General features: G+C 52.3%; 1 protein-coding gene across 1 annotated transcript in view; it reads left to right on the top strand.

The window, feature by feature from the left end:
• The first annotated feature begins 2,490 nt into the window (after positions 1 to 2,490).
• PALD1 (phosphatase domain containing paladin 1) overlaps positions 2,491 to 17,777 on the top strand; it is a 109,360-nt gene continuing 94,073 nt past the window's right edge. Inside the window, exon 1 of the mRNA XM_007963163.3 lies at positions 2,491 to 2,690. The gene's annotated coding sequence lies outside the window, so the exon portion shown is untranslated. The remainder of the gene's footprint in view (positions 2,691 to 17,777) is intronic.

Here is a 17,777-nt window from a genome sequence, read left to right as displayed (position 1 = left end):
TCCTACTCCTGCCCTCCTACCCTACCCACTGGAAGATCTAAGGTCACATACCCTTTCTCTGCCTGTACCTGCCTCAGGTCCTAAGCTGGCCCAGCAGGGATGGTGGGGTCAGCAACAAAAATTTAGAGGGACCCGCCCTGCTGGGAAAATTGTCCTTGCTGGGAAAGTGCAGCCAAGGAAACTCCCTGAGGGCAGAGGTGGGAGAGCGGGAGAGTTGTTTAAATTAGTACCAGTTAGGCTGGGGTATGGGGGGCAGGACACCTAGATCCTGCTCCCAGCTCAACCCAGACCAGCACATGACCTTGTTGAGCCTCCGTTTCCACATCTAGGATGATTCCTAGCCCTGTCTCCACACTCGACTGTCTTGTGTTTGGTGGAACTCTGAGGCCAGGGGGTGGAAGTGTCTCCTAACATTCAAGGCCTGCACAGCTTCTTCTCCCTCTCCTCTACCTACTCTTTGATGAAGTGCAGCCAATTCCCACACACTCCACTCCCTGCTCTCCCTCCCCTGCCTGCTTAGTTCTTATTTATTGTGCTATTGTGCTTTTTTTGTTTTGTTTTGTTTTGTTTTGAGATGAAGTTTCACTCTTGTTGCCCAGGCTGGAGGGCAATGACGAGGTCTCGGCTCACTGCAAACTCCACTTCCTGAGTTCAACCAATTCTCCTGCCTCAGCCTCCCAAGTGGCTGGGATTACAGGCACCTGCCACCACACCCAGCTAATTTTTGTATTTTTAGTGAGACAGGGTTTCTCCATGTTGGCCAGGCTGGTCTCGAACTCCTGACCTCAGGTGATCCACCTGCCTCGACCTCCCAAACTGCTGGGATTACAGATGTGAGCCAGGGCACCCGGCCATACTGTGCCTTGTTTTTTTTGTTTGTTTGTTTTTGTTTTTTGTTTTTTGTTTTTTTTTTGAGACGGAGTCTTCCTCTGCGCCCAGCCTGGAGGTGCAATGGAGCAATCTCAGCTCACTGCAAGCTCTGCCTCCCAGGCTCACGCCATTCTCCTGCCTCAGCCTCCGGACCACAGGCACCCACACCACGCCCGGCTAATTTTTTGTATTGTTTTTAGTAGAGACGGGGTTTCACCCTGTTAGCCAGGATGGTCTCGATCTCCTGACCTTGTGATCTGTCAGCCTCGGCCTCCCAAAGTGCTGGGATTACAGGCATAAGCCACCGCACCCAGCTTTTTTTTTTTTTTGAGATGGAGTTTCGCTCTTGTTGCCCAGGCTGGAGGACAATGGCATGATCTCGGCTCACTGCAACCTCTGCCTCCCAGGTTCAAGTGATTCTCCTGCCTCACCTAGTGGCTGGGATTACAGGCGCCCACCACCAAGCCCGTCTAATTTTTGTATTTTTAGTAGAGATGGGGTTTCACCATGTTGCTCAGCAGGGTCTCGAACTCCTGATCTCAGGTGATCCACCCACCTTGGCCTCCCAAAGTGCTGGGGTTACAGGCATGAGCCACCGTGCCCGTCCTGTATTGTGCTTTTTAAACACAAAATGCATGCCTATTCGCTGTAGAAAAAGTGCAGACTATATAATGGTATATACAGGAAGAGAAAAATCCCCTGTAACCCCGTGATCTAGATATAACCATGGTTAATCTTTTGGGGGTACATTCTTCCTGCCCCCTGCACTTAGGTATTGATGTGCACATGCATTTATGTGCACTTAGAAGAATCACACCATGTGAACCGTTCTGTAAACTACTTCTTTTATGAAACCTGAACATCTTTCCAGGCCATAAAGCATCCTCTCCACTACCATTTAAAAATAAACGTTGGCTGGGTGTGGTGGCTCATGACTGTAATCCCAGCCCTTTGAGAGGCTGAGGCAGGCAGATTGTTTGAGCCCGGGAGTTCGAGACCAGCCTGGCCAACATGGTGAAACCTAGTCTCTACTAAAAATACAATAATTAGCTGAGCGTGGTGGCGGACGTCTGTAATCCTAGCTACCAAGAAGACTGAGGAAGGAGAATCGCTTGAACCCGGGAGGCAGTGGTTGCAGTGAGCCGAGATCTTGCCACTGCTCTCCAGCCTGGGCTACAGAGGGAGACTCCGTCTCAAAAAAAAAAAAAAAAAGTTTCTTAATTCTTTAGGCCTCCTCCTCCAGGAAGCCAGCCTGGAGGATTTCTCTAGCCCAGTCAGCCTCTCTCAAGGTCCTCACACCAAGTTCCGTGTTATCCACCTTCTCTTGGGCTGTGAGCTTTCAGGGGACAGACAGAAGGCCCCTCCGGACCCTTTCACTCAGTGCCCGGTGTACGTAATAGGTGCTTAATAAATGAGGCTGGAAAGGGTACTTTTCTTGATTGCTGTCAGCAGGAGGAGGCCGAGGCAGAGGAAAAGAGCACTGGACTTGGAGTCGGCGTGCCTCCCTGTCTCTAGCTTCGCGTTCTTGTTTGCAGCCAAGAGGCATAGTGGTCTGTGCGACGCAGGGCCCAGCCCCGCTTGCCCCGCCCGCCCCGCCGCTCCTGGCCGGGCGCCTGGCACAGCCAAGGCGCCCAGCGGAGGCCCCAGCCATGGCAGAACCGACGGAGCCCGGTGAGGTGAGCGCGCCTGGCCGGCCCGCGGGGCTGGAGGCGGAGGCCCAGGCGCCCGCCCCCGTGGGAAAGCGCGCGGAGGGCGAACCGGGTGAGTCAGCCTGCTAGCAGACGGGCTGCGGAGCGAGAGGACCGAGGCCGGAGGCGGCGGTGAGTGTTCCCGCCGGGCGGGGAGCTTAGTCGCCGCCAAGGGGGACCCGCCCCTCTCCCTTGTTCCCCGCACTGCGGGTCCCGCCGCCGGGGCCGGGACACGAGCCTAGCGAGACAGAGACGCTCCGGCGCGAGCTCCCGCCCCGGCCCTGTGGCCGGGCGGGGTAGGGGTTACCCAGGGCTTTGCCCACAGCAGGGTGTGTCCCCTCCCATCTGTCCCGTCCCCTCGCTGGGTTTCTGTCCAGTGGCCTCATTCTCTTGCTGCTGGTGGGAAGGGTGGGATGTGCCTGGTTGGTAAATTGTGGGGCGCCACCAAACGCAGGTAGCCCCCATTTGGTGCCAGGCTGGGCCTAGTGCGTGGGCAGGAGAGGCGGGATGGGCTCCGCACACCATCACCGCCTTATCACGGTGCTGCACTGCTAAACAAGGGGTTACTGCTGCTCCTGGGCTCAGGAAGAGAGCGGCTCCCCCACCTTTATCCCCCGCCATCCGCCTACCCACTGCTTCACCCTTCCCCCACCCCGCCCCACTCCAAGTCCCAAGGAGCCCAGTTTATAAGAGCCACTGCCACCGTTTGTCCAGCGCTCACTGGGACGCTGCCTTGTTATAAACATTTTGCACAGTTGCCTCAGTTAGCCCTCCCGCTGGCACTATACTGACGGCTGCCTTTTCAGATGTGGAACTGGGGCTCGGAGAGGTGAAGTCACTTGTTCAAGGTCACTGCAGTCAGAGGCGGAGTTACCCTGAGGCTAATTGAAGCTTAAGTTTCAGACCCTTGCAAGGCCGGGACCTAATTTTTGCATTTGTATTTTTGTGTTCTTTTCCTTTAGAAGCTCCCTCCCCCAACAGTAGGAGGGTCAAGCCCCTTCAAAATGGATCTCTCTGGCTGTGCCTGGTCTGTCTGCTGTCCTCTGTGGCACTGCCCCGGATGGGTGGGGATGGGGGATTGCTGGGGCTGGGCAGTGCCAACCTGGCAGGGAGGGAAGGACGTCCAGATTTGGTCAAGGGGCCCACATGCCCTCTGCATGAGTCTTGGCAGACTCCAAACAGCCTGCTGTGTGCGGAGCCAGCTTAGGCAGAGCCCTCCTTGTGACGTTGGGATCTTCTCTGGGACTCAGCTGTCCTCATCTGAGTTAGGGGTGGTTATTATGGGGTAACTGCAGACACGAGGTGAAAGTGGAAGGAACAGAGGCTGGAAAGCTCGAAGCCCTGCCTGTCCTGCGTTCCCCCTCCCACTCCCACCCCCCCCGCCACCCCACAGGTGCCCGCCACTCTGCCCTGTGCCCTCGTCTTCACAGCCAGCCCTCTCCTCTACAGCTGCCGCATCTTCTCCACAGCCAAGCTGTCCGTGGTGCCGTCTCCCTACACTACCCGCTTCGCGGTCACCCTTCACCCCGTTCCATTGTTTGCCTCCTGCCTCCACCCACCATGGCGTCTGCCCTGGCTTGGGTTGTATAAGAGAGATTCCGTGTTACCAAATTGGCTCCAGCCCTGCCTGGCCGCACAGCAGCCTTTGACACGGTTGAAATGCTCCCCACCTCTTAGCTTTTGTGCAGCTAAGCTTCCCTTCTGCCGTCTGGGCCCCTCCTCAGTTCTCTTTGTCTTCTGAGCCTCTTCCCCCTGCCCCAGGCCTCCCCTCCCCTGGGCCCGCCCTCCAAGGCTGTGCTTGGACTTCTCCTCTCCCCTGCCACTACCTGCCTCTCCTAGAGACCCTCACCCGTCCTGGGGCTTAAAACCCACCAATGCCCATGGTGCCCGGCCTTTGTCTACCTCAGACCAGTCCTCACAGCTCTGGACCCCTGCACCCACCAGCCCACCTGTGCGTCTCCCGTGGGCTCCCTCATAGTCATCTCTGGCTCCACTCATCAAGACTGAACTCCTCTGTGCCTTCTCCAGCGTTCTCTCTGCAGCCAAGCCCCTGGTTGCTGATTCCTTCCTCCCCCAACACCACAACATCCAACCCCAAACCAGCCCTGTGGATCCCGCTTCCAAAATGGCTCTCTAGAATCCACCTGCTCCTCCCCATCTCCTCTGTCATCACCTGGTCCCAGCCACCATCATCTCTCTCCTGGACAACTGCAGGGGCCTCCCTGCCTCCACCCTGGCCCTCCAGAATCCACTCCTCTCAGGAGCTACTGCGCTAGATGGGATGGCATCACTCCCCTCATTGACACCTTCAGTGCCTCCCATTGCCTGTAGGACAAAATACAAGCTCCAGGCCGGGCCAGGTGGCACACGCCTGTAATCCCAGCACTTTGGGAGGCCAAGGTGGGCATATCACCTGAGGTTGGAAGTTCAAGACGAGCCTGACCAACATGGAGAAACCCAGTCTCCACTATAAATACAAAATTAGCTGGGCATGGTGGTGCATGCCTGCTACTCGGGAGTAGTAATCCCAGTTACTCAGAAGGCTGAGGCAGAAGAATCGCTTGAACCCGGGAGGCAGAGGTTGCAGTGAGCTGAGATTGTGCCACTGCACTCCAGCCTGGGCAACAAGAGCGAAACTCCGTCTCAAAAAAAAAGAAAAGAAAATGCAAGCTCCAGAACCCCGGCCGGCGGGCCTCAGCCCTCTGGGCTCATTGCTGTGCAGTTGCAGCAGCCTTCTTTCCGCTTCTGGAGTGTGATGTGGGTGTTCCCATTGTAGGGCCTTTGCCCCTGCTGTCCCCTCTGGCTGGAATGCCCTTTCTCCCACTCTTTGCCTGGCACACATCTAATTAGCCTTCAAGTCTTAGCTTAAGGATGACCTCCTTGAAGAGGCCTTCCCCATGACCCCCTGTCACACTCCCTAAGAGCACCCCGAGTACTTACTGTCAGCTGGAATTATGCCTTTATTTCTAGAGCTATGGGTTAATGTCTGCCACCCTCACCAGACTGCAAGCTCCACAGGGCTGTCTGGTTTACTGTCTGTGTTGCTCTGCCTCTCCCGTGCCTAGCATGGTGCCAGGCACACAGTGGGCACCCAGGAAACACGTATGAAGGAGAGGCGTGGAGACCCAGCTGCCAAGGTTGTCCTGCTGCCATCTGTCCAGCAGGTGGCCTCCCAAACCAGAGCTTCACCTCTGGAGATGGGTACCCACGGCAGTCCTCAGATTTTGGAACAGCTCCTATGCAAATCCTGGGGCCCCCACTTGAGATCCACATGGCAGATATGTCTTCAGTCCCAGAGATCCCTTGGCACTTACTTTTTTGAGATTTACGACTTGGCATTGTGATTTTTTCTGTTTTTTGTTTTTGTTTTTATTTTTGAGGCAGGGTCTTGCTCTGTCACCCAGGCTGGAGTGCAATGGCACAATCATGACTAATTGCAGCCTCAACCTCCCTAGCTCAAGCCATCCTCCCACCTCAGCCTCCTGAGTAGCTGGGACTACAGGCATGTGCCATCATGCCTGGCATATTTTCATATTATTTGTAGAGATGGAGTTTCACCATGTTGCCCAGGCTGGGCTCGAACTCCTGACCTTAAGCGATCTTCCCACCTCAGCCTCCCATAGTGCTGGGACTAGAGGTGTGAGCCCCCACCCTCAGCTTGGCATCACGATTGTCTACCTGCATGTGCTGCAAGGGGACTAGGGGCAACTCAAGCCAGAGACCTGATCTAACCTGTGGAGAGACTGCTCCTGGAAGTTAACATTAAGGCTTTGGAGCCCCATGCCTGGGTTCTAATCTTGGCTCTGGGGCTTCCTCATTGTGAGGCTTAGGCGAATTGCTTAACTAACCTATGCCTCCCCTGTAAAGTGGTAATACTACCTGCCTCATAGGATTGTTGTGAGACTTGAATGAGGAAATACATGAAGAGTACTTTTTCTGGTGCCTGGCATGTAATCAATGCTCAGTAAATGGGAGCTTTTATCACTGAACAATTCTTTACCCCTACTGGAAGCCCAGTCTCAGCTGGGGAGAGGCTGCCCACTGTTGCACTGGGCACAATTGTGCATGCTTGTGCAGGGCATGCACACACATATGCAGGAACAACACACAACTCTCCCAGCTGTGGCGTGAGCTGGCCAAGGTGCCTCCCTTGCCAGAACAAGGGAGCCTGGCAGATGCCTTGTGCCCCCTGGCACTGTGCCTCCTGTGCCCAGTGCCATTGGCTTGGCAAGACAAGTTGCCATGGCAGCAGGTGATTGGGCCTGCAGGCGGGGACAGTGGCTGGCCTTGGCTGAGCTCTCTGGCTTTTTAGAAGGGGATGGCTTGCTGCCAAGGCACAGGCTTTCCTGTTACTTGGCTACATCCATGGCCACACCCAGGAGCCCTTGTGGGCTCCCAGCCCTGGGAACTGGGAGACTGAGCCAGCCACTCACTCTGGGCATTCCCCCAGGCCTGGACACATGCCCCATTGTCCATCACTCACACTCCACTAGAAAGATCTGGCGTGGGTCTTTTTCCTCTACCCCATGGGGAACTCCTGGAGAGTTCAGGTTGCACCCAACATATTGTAGGTCTCTCTGGAATGTTTGTGGGGTGAATCAAAAAACAAAAAATGAACAGGTAGAGCAGGTAGAATTATGACTTTATTCTCTACTCACCACCTGGAGGAGAAGAGGTGGTGAGAGGACTGTAAAGTCTCCAGACTTAATTCTACCTGCTCTAGACACTAATATCTAGTTAATAATATTAATTTAGTACCCACTGTGTGCCAGACATTGCTCTAGGTGAAGCCAAGATTTAAACCCAGATGGATACATTCCTGCTGTCATGGAGCTAATATCCTAGTGGAGGGAGACAGACAATAAACAAACAGGCAAACAAAACCAGGAAAACATCAGATAAGGACTACAGGTGCTGTCTGAGAATTACAATAGGGGGATGCAGTAGGGAGGAACTGAATGGCTGCTTCAGATGTGGGGACAGGGGAGGCCTCTCCAAGGAGGCGACATTTAAGCAAACACCTAACTGGAAGAAAGGAAGATCTGGATGGGGAGCCTTCTAGGAAGACGTATGAACTAGTGCAAAGACCCTGAGGACAGACCACACTTGATTGGTGTGGAAAGAAGTGAGGTTGAACTTAGTAGGTGAAGGGGATGATGAAGATACACATACAGTAAAATGTACTAATCCTAAAGTTACAACTTGATGAGTTTTCACACATGCATTTGTCCGCATAACCCCTATCCAGATCAAGCTATAGCACCCCAGCAGGTTCCCTCAGGTCCCTCCCAGTCAGTGTCGCCACTCACCCATGGGCTGCTCTTCTGGCCTTGATGATTGTCATAGGCTAATTTTGCCTGTCCCTGGACTTTATATAAGTGATGAAATCTTATGCTGTATTCTTGTTTGTATCTGGCTTTTTCCTTGTTTTTTTTTTTTTTGTTGTTGTTGTTTTGTTTTGTTTTTTTCTTTTTTCTGAGACAGTGTTTCACTCTTGTTGCCTAGGCTGGAGTGCAGTGGCATGATATCGGCTCATTGCAACCTCTACCTCCCGGGTTCAAGCAATTCTTCCACCTCAGCCCCCTGAGTAGCTGGGATTACAGGCATGTGCCACCACACCCAGCTAATTTTTTTGTATTTTTAGTTGAGATGGGGTTTTATCATGTTGGCCAGGCTGATCTTGAACTCCTGACCTCAGGTGATCCGTCCGCCTCAGTCTCCCAAAGTACTGGTATTACAGGCATGAGCCACTGTGCCTGGCCTGGCTTCTTTCATTCATCATTAGTTTTGTGATGTTCATCCATGATGTTGCTTTGTATCGGCAATTCACTCATTTCAGTTGCTGGGGTATTCCAGGCTAAAACTGTACCTCCTTTTTTTTTTTTTTTTTTTTTTTTTTTAAGATGGAGTCTCGCTCTGTCGCCCAGGCTGGAGTGCAGTGGTGCAGTCTCGGCTCATTATAGCCTCCACCTCCCAGATTCAAGCTATTCTCCTGCCTCAGCCTCCCAAGCAGCTGGGATTACAGGCACATACCACCATGCCTGGCTAATTTTTTGTACTTTTAGTGGAGGTGGGGTTTCACCATGTTGGCCAGGCTGGTCTCCAACTCCTGGCCTCAGGAGATCCACCCATCTTGGCCTTCCAAAGTGCTGGGATTACAGGAGTGAGCCACCATGCCCGGCCTCTACATACACTTTTAAGCAGCTTATATATGCTGGTGAAAGTTCCCCTGGTTCTCTTCCATTTTACAGGTGGGGAAACTGAGGCCCAGAGAAGGGAATAGACTTATCCCTGGTTACTCAGGCAGTTAGTGGCTGACACTGGTGCTGCTGACTCTGCAGAAGGCAGAGGATCTGGGTTCCAGAGAGGGAGGAGGAGAGAATGAATATTTACTGAGCACCTACTATATATCAGGTCCTCCATAGGTATTATGTCATTTGCCGTCATCCTCAAAATAACCCCGCCAATTAGGCGTGATTATGTTAGTTTTACAGGTGAGGGGCCTGAGTCTAAGAAACATATTTATAGAATGGAGTCAGGACTCAGGCGGGCCAGTCTGACTCCAAAGCCTGACACCCTCCAAGACATCACGCTGCCACTCAGGGAGGGGTAAAGCCTCCATGTGCCAAGGCTGCACAGGCAGAATGCAGAACTCACAGGTGAATGAAGAGCTTGAGGGGGCTCGCTGGATTAGGCTGGTCCCTCCTCAGGATGGAGGACAGCAGGGAGAAAGGTCCTGGTCTTCTGTTTTGAACGCCTGCCAGGGTCCCACAGACATTTACCCTCTGAGGCCCCAGTTTCATGGTTAACTTGCTGTTAACTTTGGGCCAGGTACTTCCTCTCTGGCTCCTTTTAGCTCTGCTCTTCTGAGTGGGGTTTGGACTGGGAGTCTCTTGCCCTTTACTGTTCTGATCCTGCCCCATGCCCCAGGGCTGTTACTGGGGAGGCTGGAGGGGAGAGGGGCTTTGAGACCTCCAGGGTCTCCACCTCCTCCACATGCTGGTCTTCCTGATTCAGAACCGGCCCTCAGGCACCCTTGGGACTTTGTGGGGAGGCCTTTTGTTGGAGGAGGACAATTATTTTCTTGCATTTGGTGGGTTATCTTTAAAAAAAATTGTGGTAAAATATACATAACATAAAGTTTGCCATTTTAATCTTTTGTTTTTTCTTTTGCTTTTTGAGGCAGAGTCTCACTCTGTCGCTCAGGCTGGAGTGTAGTGGCACTATCTTGGCTCACTGCAACCTCTGTCTCCTGGGTTCAAGCGATTCTCCTTTCTCAGCCTCTGAGTACTTGAGATTATAGGCGCCCGCCACCATGCCTGGCTAATTTTTGTATTTTTAGTAGAGACGGGGTTTCACCATGTTGGCCAGGCTGGTCTCTAACTCCTGACCTGATGATCTGCCCACTTCGGCTTCCCAAAGTGTCAGGATTACAGGTGTGAGCCACCGTGCCCGGCCATTTTAACGATTTTTAATTAAACACTACAGTGGCATTAAGTACATCCTTGTAACTGTGCAACCATCAGCACCATCCGTCTCCAGAACCTTTACATCTTCTCAGGCTGGAACTCCTTACCCATTAAACAATCACCGAGGCTTTTAAAATAGTGGTTTTTGGAGATGGCAGATGCCCTCCTTGAGAAGCGTGGGGGAAGTTGTAAGAGAACGTGAGACAATGTGGAACACTCTGGGGAGAAGGGGCAAGAATTTGAGGGGAGAAAGCAAGGGCCCCGGGGCAGGCAGGCTTAGCAAGTTCACCTCCGGGATGCTGCCAGGGCTCCGAGAGTCCCCTGCGTGGGCCCTTTCCTTCCTTCCACAGCCACCCCAGCCCACCATCCTGGACTCGCCCTCTCTCCCTGTAAGGAAACAGTGGGCATTTTAACGATTTCGCTTCCTCCTGCCAGCAGCAGCCCACTCCTGCACCCTCTTCAGAGACTTGAAGTTGGGGACAACTTCTGACGGGTGGGCCTAGTGGGTGCAGAAAGGGACTTGTCCACAGGTCTCTAAGTGTCAAACGTCAGGTAGGTGTGAAGTCAGAGCCAGGAGACCAGCTTCTGGGGGGTATGGGAGGTGTTGAGTGTTGAGAGAAAGCAGGGTTTCATTCTCTTCTTGACCCCCCTGGGAAAGAGGCCCCCTGGGGAGCTGGAGGTAGAATCACAATTAAGGCCTATTCTGGTCCTAGAGGTTCCCACCAGCCTTTGAAAGTCCTTGGATGTTTAGCTGGAGAAGCCTGGGGGTCGGGGTATGAGATGGTGTTTCTCAAATATTTGAGAGGCAGCCCCCTGGGAGGAGGTACCTATGCTCTGGTAGTCCCAGTGGCGGAGGTGGGGGGTGGGAGGCAAGGGGAAGTAAAAGACTAGCTGGAGAGTGAGGGGAGCCACTGAGAAGTGGATGTCGGGTTCACGTGTGGAGAAAGGTGAAGGACATCCTAACACCTAGCACACATCTCAGAAGCGGATGGCCTCTGAAGGAGTGAGATCCCTGTCACTGGGAGGATTCAAGTCAGGCAGCAGTTTAGTAGCCCAACACAAGAGCTGTGGAGTCAGAGAGGGCTGGGGGACATTGAGCAAGTTCCTCAATTGCTGTGTGCCTCAATTTCTTCATTTATAAAATGAGGATAGCAATGGAATTTGCTCTAGGGGTTTTGTGAGGAGTGAGATTGTGATTCTGACACAGTAGCCAGCACTCAGAACACACCCAGGACAGGACAGGAGTGCATGGAGGGGATTCTTGGATGAGGTGGGCAGTTAGATTAACTCCTCACTATGAGCTCCCCGCCCTGATTTTCATGGAAGGAGTGCCCTGGGGCTCATTGTGACAATGTCCCTGAGTTATCGGAAGTTCGCCACCTGCCATCAAATGGGCAGTTTACCCGCTCCCCCCCGCCCCCGCTGCCTCCCACTGATGGGGTCTGAGGACAGTACCTTGTGATAACGCACAAGGCAGGGGTTATTTATCCCATTTTACAGATGAGGAGACTGAGGCTGAGAGGCTCCTTGGCTTTCCCAGTGTAAACATGGGGAGGCAGGAATGAGACGAGGATTCTGGTTTCCAGAAGCCTGGTCAGGGTCCTTGACCTGTCGTGATGGCCCTTATGGAGCCTGGCCCCTGGGCTTCCCTCTGTCAGAGTAGTTGCCTGTCTTACTAGGAAGAAGGCAGGTGCAGTCCACCAAGCAAGGTTTTTTTTTTTGAGATGTAGTTTCGCTCTTGTCGTCCAGGCTGGAGTACAATGGCGAGATCTCGGCCCACTGCAACCTCCACCTCCTGGATTCAAGTGATTCTCCTGCCTCAGTCAGCTTCCTGGGTATCTGAGATTACAGGTGCCCACGACCACACCCAGCTAATTTTTGTATTTTTAATAGAGACGAGGTTTCACCACATTGGCCAGGATGGGCTCGAACTCCTGACCTCAGGTGATCCATCCAGCTCGGCCTCCCAAAGTGCTGGGATTACAGGCTTGAGCCACCGCACCTGGTCACCAGGCAAGGTTTTTAAGGAAACTTTCTTTCCCTAGAACCCAAGTGTGGAGCCCCCATTCCCTGCCTTTGCCCCACAAGGAGCCCCTGCCCAGGACTTCTTATGGATGGGGTGTAGTGGGCAGAGCACAGCAGCCTCACCCTAGCCCATGAGGCAGGACTCTTTGTGTGTGTGTGTATGTGTATGTGTGTGTGTGTATTTTTTTTTGAGATAGAGTCTCACTCTGTCGCCCAGGCTGGAGTGCAGTGGTGTGATCTTGGCTCATTGCAACCTCTGCCTCTCAGGTTCAAGCGATTCTCCTGAGGCAGGACTCTTATTATGGCCTATATAGATGAAGAGACTGAGACTCGGGGCACACAGCTGGTAAGGGACAGAGCTGGGATTTAAATCCGGCAGCCTGGCTTTAAAGCTTGCCTTTATCTACCCACAGTGGAGGGGGCACAGTACCATCTCTGAATCCATTACCTCTAGCCGTGGAAGGCACCTTGGATTTAGGGCTGCATGTGTCCCTTCTGAGCCTTGGCCAGCACACCCTTAAGAGGAGCTGACATTGCTGGGCCCCCTGCCAGCTGGAGTTGGGTACATCTCACCCCCCAGGCTGGCAGGCGGCTAAGGGTCAGATTGGCCTGTCAGCCAGAGGAAAACCTCGGAGTCCCTTGGAACATGGATTCTCAAATGTGAAACACTCTACCATGGCCTTAAACCCTCCTAGCGGGCTTTCCTAGGCTCAGCTCTGGAGATTCTGGCTGAGGAGGGCTGGGCGGAGCCTGGGAGTCTGTCGTGTAACCCCTCTGCCAGTGATTCAAATGCATACACAGGCAGGCTGGGGAACAACTGTTTACTCCGAACTGCCGGACCGTGAATGCCTGTCTCGGATTGTCTGGAGGTGTCTGGAGGGGCCTTCCAAGCCAGCGGAGCTTCCGCGTCTGCTAGTTGAAGTGAATGTGCATTGCATACATTATGCTTCTGAGTTTGCCGTAGAGGTGAGCAGGCCGATAAGCTGGACTGGGTTCCCCTGCGCCACCCCTGCCTGCTGCTGGGTGCCTGCAAGATGCAAAGGGTGGGTGGACTGGCTGGTGTCTGTGCCTTCTGAGAAGCCTAGATCTCAGTCAGCACCACAAGGAAGGAGACTGAGTCAGGTTGTGATTCCTCATTGCTGGGAATAGTCAAGCAGAGGCAAGGGGGCTTAGTACAGGGCTGCTCCAGGTCTGGCAGGGTGCACTGACTTGCTTCTCAGACTGTTTCTTTTTTCTTTTTCTTTTTTTTTTTTTTTTTTTTGAGACAGAGTCTCACTCTGTCACCCAGGCTGGAGTGCAGTGGCGTAATCTTGACTCACTGCAACCTCTGGCCCCCAGGTTCAAGCGATTCTCCTGCCTCAGCCTCCCGAGTAGCTAGGACTACAGGTGCCTGCCGCCACGCCTGGTTAATTTTTGTATTTTTAGTAGGAACACGGTTTCACCATGTTGGCCAGGCTGGTCTCAAACTCCTGACCTCAGGTGATCTGCCCGCCTCGGCATCCCAAAGTACTGGGATTACAGGCATGAACCACCATGCCCGACCCTGACTCTGTTTCTTTAAATTGCATTTGTTATGTCTGTTGTATTCTGATGGAAGGAGGAGTGAATGGTGTGATATTTGGGGGCTGCTTTAAAACACTCCAACAAGGAAATGGAAAACAGTAGATGAAGCAAGTGTGGCAAAATCTTGATAACTGTCATATCTGGACAATGGGTATATAGAATCGATTTTACTCTTCTCTACATTTGTGCATATGTAAGAACATTCCAAATTAAAATGACAAATGACTTAATTATTAGAATGTCAGAAATGCATGATGTAAAAAAACTCAACTATACAGTAGGATAGTGGGACGTCAGTCTGATCCCCTCTCCCAGGCCCCAGTCCCTTTTAGGACTAAGTCCTCTTTCCAGCCTGTTCTACAGCCTTCCAGAGGTTGACCGTGTGTATACAAGCCTATGAGTGTAAGCGTGGTTTATTATTTTATTTTATTTTTTGACACAGGGTCTTACTCTGTCACCCAGGCTGGAGTGCAGTGGTGTGATCTCAGCTAACTGCAACTCTGCCTCCTGGGTTCAAGTGATTCTCCTGCCTCAGCCTCCCAAGTAGCTGGAACTACAGGCATGCACCACGACGCCCAGGGAATTTTTGTATTTTTAGTAGAGACGGGGTTTCTCCACGTTAGCCAGGCTGGTCTTGAACTCCTGACCTCGGGTTATCCATTGGCCTTGGCCTCCCAAAGTGCTGGGATTATAGGCATGACCACTTCGTCCAGCCTCAATAGTATTATACATTTATTACTCTTATCCCTGGATACTGGGTTTCCAAGCTCACTGCATATTTCTGTGTGTGCACCTGGGTGGGTGTAACTGTTGGACAGGATTCTGTGGTTGGAATCCATGTGACTTATTCATCACCCTAGAGACAGATACCGAGGCTGCCTCCAGCACCCACTGTCATGGTCAACACCACTGTGGCCATCCTCGTCCATGTCCACCTCTGAACCTTGCCCCTTACTGCAGCAAGCATTTTTTCTCAGCCTACATACATCTGCCTTGGGTTTTAAAATAGCTGCATGGTGTTCCTCATTTTGGATGTTCCATAGTTTAGCTAATCACCTCTCTATTGACAGACTTTTCAATCTTCTCTTTCATCATCTCACTCAAACTATGAATAGCCTTGTTCAGTTGTCAGTTTGCACACATGCAAGCACATTTTTAGGCGAAAGTCCTAGGGATGGAATTGCTGAGGCAGAGGGCCTGTGTCCTTGTCATTTGCATGGATACTGACAGAAAAGTGTGAGAATGTCTCTTTCCCACCCATCAGCAAAGCTGTCTTCTAGCACTCAGGTTCTTTGAGACTCAGAGTGGTGGCCTGGCTGGGATAACACAGCCAGTGAGGGTTGGCACTGAGCCTGGCATGCAGGAAACTGAACCCTGGCCTTTCCAAGGCACCGCTTCAGCTTCTTCGTGCCCAAAGCTTCACAGAGTCTGGGACCTTCCTAGCAAGTCTATGGGCTTCAGCCTTTGGAATGTGCCCGGTAAGCAACCCCTCCAAGTGTCCGCTAGCCTACAGCAGTGTCAGCCTTGGAGCTCGTCACGTGAAAGCCCCTGGGAGGTTGTGTCAGGCCCAGCCTCCGTAGATCCCTGACCCTTTCCCCACCCCCACCTCCCCTGCAGCGTCCTCATAAATGGCTCTGTCGGAGTTAGACATCCTTGGGAGCCTGGAGTGGTGTTGCCTGGAGACAACTGGGCAACAGATCTGAGTTATTTATTTATTTATTTATTTATTTATTTATTTATTTATTGAGACGGAGTTTCGCTCTTGTCGCCTAGGCTGGAGTGTAATTACGCGATCTCGGCTCACTGCAACCTCCACCTCCTGGATTCAAGTGATTCTCCTGCCTCAGCCTCCCCAGTAGCTGGGACTACAGGCGCCTGCCACCATGCCTGGCTAATTTTTGTATTTTTAGTAGAGATGGGATTTCACCACATTGGCCAGGCTGGTCTCAAACTCCTGACCTCAGGTGATCCACCGGCCTCAGCCTCCCAAAGTTCTGGGATTACAGGCGCCAGCCACTGTGCCTGGCCAGATCTGAGTTATTTAAAGGAGGGAGAGGGTGGGAGGGAAGGGGTGACAGCCTGTTTATTCAGGGATGGATGGTCCTGCTGCTGCAGGGTTTGGCAGCCTCTCCCACCCCTCGTCTTTCTCAGTGTCCAGAGCCGGGGACTCTGTAGCGAGACCCAGTAGAAGGCCACTTGGAGCACCTTTCTGATGGCAGTAGGGGTTGGAGAGTCTCTGCATGCCCCAGGGGGCTCTGTACAAGTGCTGGCTCAGGGAGCGAGGAGGTGTGGGCAGAAGGACCAAGCCTTGGAGAGAAATCTTCTGATGTTGATAACCACAACTCCTATTATGAGCTTCCTCTCAGACAGCTATTCGATAAGAATTTTAAATTTATTAGTTCATTTGATCTCAAAACTCATCAAGGTAGGTATGACTATCCCCATTTTATAGATGTGGAAACTGAGACTCAGAGACATTAAGTGACTTGCCTGAGGTCACACAGCTAAGTGGCAGAAACCAAATGAAAACTCACATCTGTCTGATGCAGAAGCCAGAACAAACCTCCGTATGTTGCTAGAGATGGCAGGGCCCTTGAATGCACCCACGTCTCCCCACCCCGAGCTGACCTGGAAGGTCCTGCATCCTGTCCTGCTGTGTGCCACCAATCGTGCTTCTCCAGCACCCTGGTCCCACCCCGACCCTGCAGGAAACCCAGGGCTCTGAAATGATCTGAGACTTATCTGCCTTTCCCACAGGTCTGTGAGCACCTCGAGGGCAGGGCAGGGTTTTACTCATCTCTGTGTCCTGAGCCCAGGGTCAGGCACATAGTGGGTACTTAAAGAGCATTTCCACATGGAGCTTGGATGTTTGAGCAGCTCTCCCTCAGACAGGGACCAGCTGTCTATCTATGGGCCCTCACTCTCTCCCCGATAGCCCTGCAGGGGCCAGAAGAAATGATCCTTCTTTTTTTGTTGTGTACTTGTTTACTGTCCTCCCAGCCCACTAAAATGTCAGTTCCATGAAGGCAGGAACTTGTCTGCCTCATTCACTTCTCAGGGGATAGAACAGTCTTGGAATATAGAAGGGGCTCCATAAATGTTTGTTGACAGACTAATTTTTTTTTTTTTTTTTTTTAATTGAGACAGAGTCTTATTCTGTTGCCCCGGCTGGAGTGCAGTGGCATGATCTCAGCTCACTGCAACCTCTGCCTCCCAGTTTCAAGCGATTCTCGTGCCTCAGCCTGCCAGGTAGCTGGGATTACAGGGGCGTGCCACTATGCCTGGCTAATTTTTTTGTATTTTTAGTAGAGATGGGGTTTCACCATGTTGGCCAGGCTGGTCTCGAACTCCTGACCTCAGGTGATCCACCCGCCTCAGCCTCCCAAAGTGCTGGGATTACAGGTGTGAGAAACAGTACCCTGCCTGACTGACTAAATAAATGAATGAAATATATTTGTGGAATGAATGAGCCAGGATTCCTCCCCCCTTTTCTCTCTTGATCTGATGGAGCATCTCCCTGTAGAACCTGAAGAACGTTCTGGAGCTAGAATCACCCTCCTGCCACATGTCCTGGGTGCTCTTCAGTCAGGCCTTTAAGTGGTCCTGTGGGGAGGGAGGGGAGCAAGATCTGGTGCCTGCTCTTAGGAATCTCATTGTTCTGTGCAGCATGTACAAACTGCAGGTCACGGGCAAAATCAGTGTAGTGCCCTGCAGTCAGCAATAACAAAACGAAATAGAATAAGATAGATTAGAGGGCCGTGCGTAGTGGCTCACACCTGTAATCCCAACACTTTGGGCGGCCGAGGCAGGTGGATCACCTGAGGTCAGGAGTTCAAGACCAGCCTGGCCAACATGGTGAAACCCTGTCTCTACTAAAAATACAAAAATTAGCTGGCCATGGTGGCGGGAACCTGTAATTCTAGCTACTCAGGAGGCTGAGGCAGGAGAATTGCTTGAACCCAGGAGGTGGAGGCAGCAGTGAGCCGAGATTGTGCCACTGCCACTGCACTCCAGCCTGAGGCTCTGTCGAAGGAAGCAGGATGCATCCAATGCAGTAAGGCTAAGCGTTTTTTGTGAATAACACACATTCACATATCTGTGTAGCCGGCCCCGGTGTAAAATGTATTTCTTACTTTGAGTCTTGGTAAAAAAAAGGTTTGAA

Source organism: Chlorocebus sabaeus, chromosome 9, assembly GCF_047675955.1.
Source record: "Chlorocebus sabaeus isolate Y175 chromosome 9, mChlSab1.0.hap1, whole genome shotgun sequence".
NCBI classification, from domain to species: Eukaryota; Metazoa; Chordata; class Mammalia; order Primates; family Cercopithecidae; genus Chlorocebus; species Chlorocebus sabaeus.
This window is presented reverse-complemented; position numbering and strand designations above follow the sequence as displayed.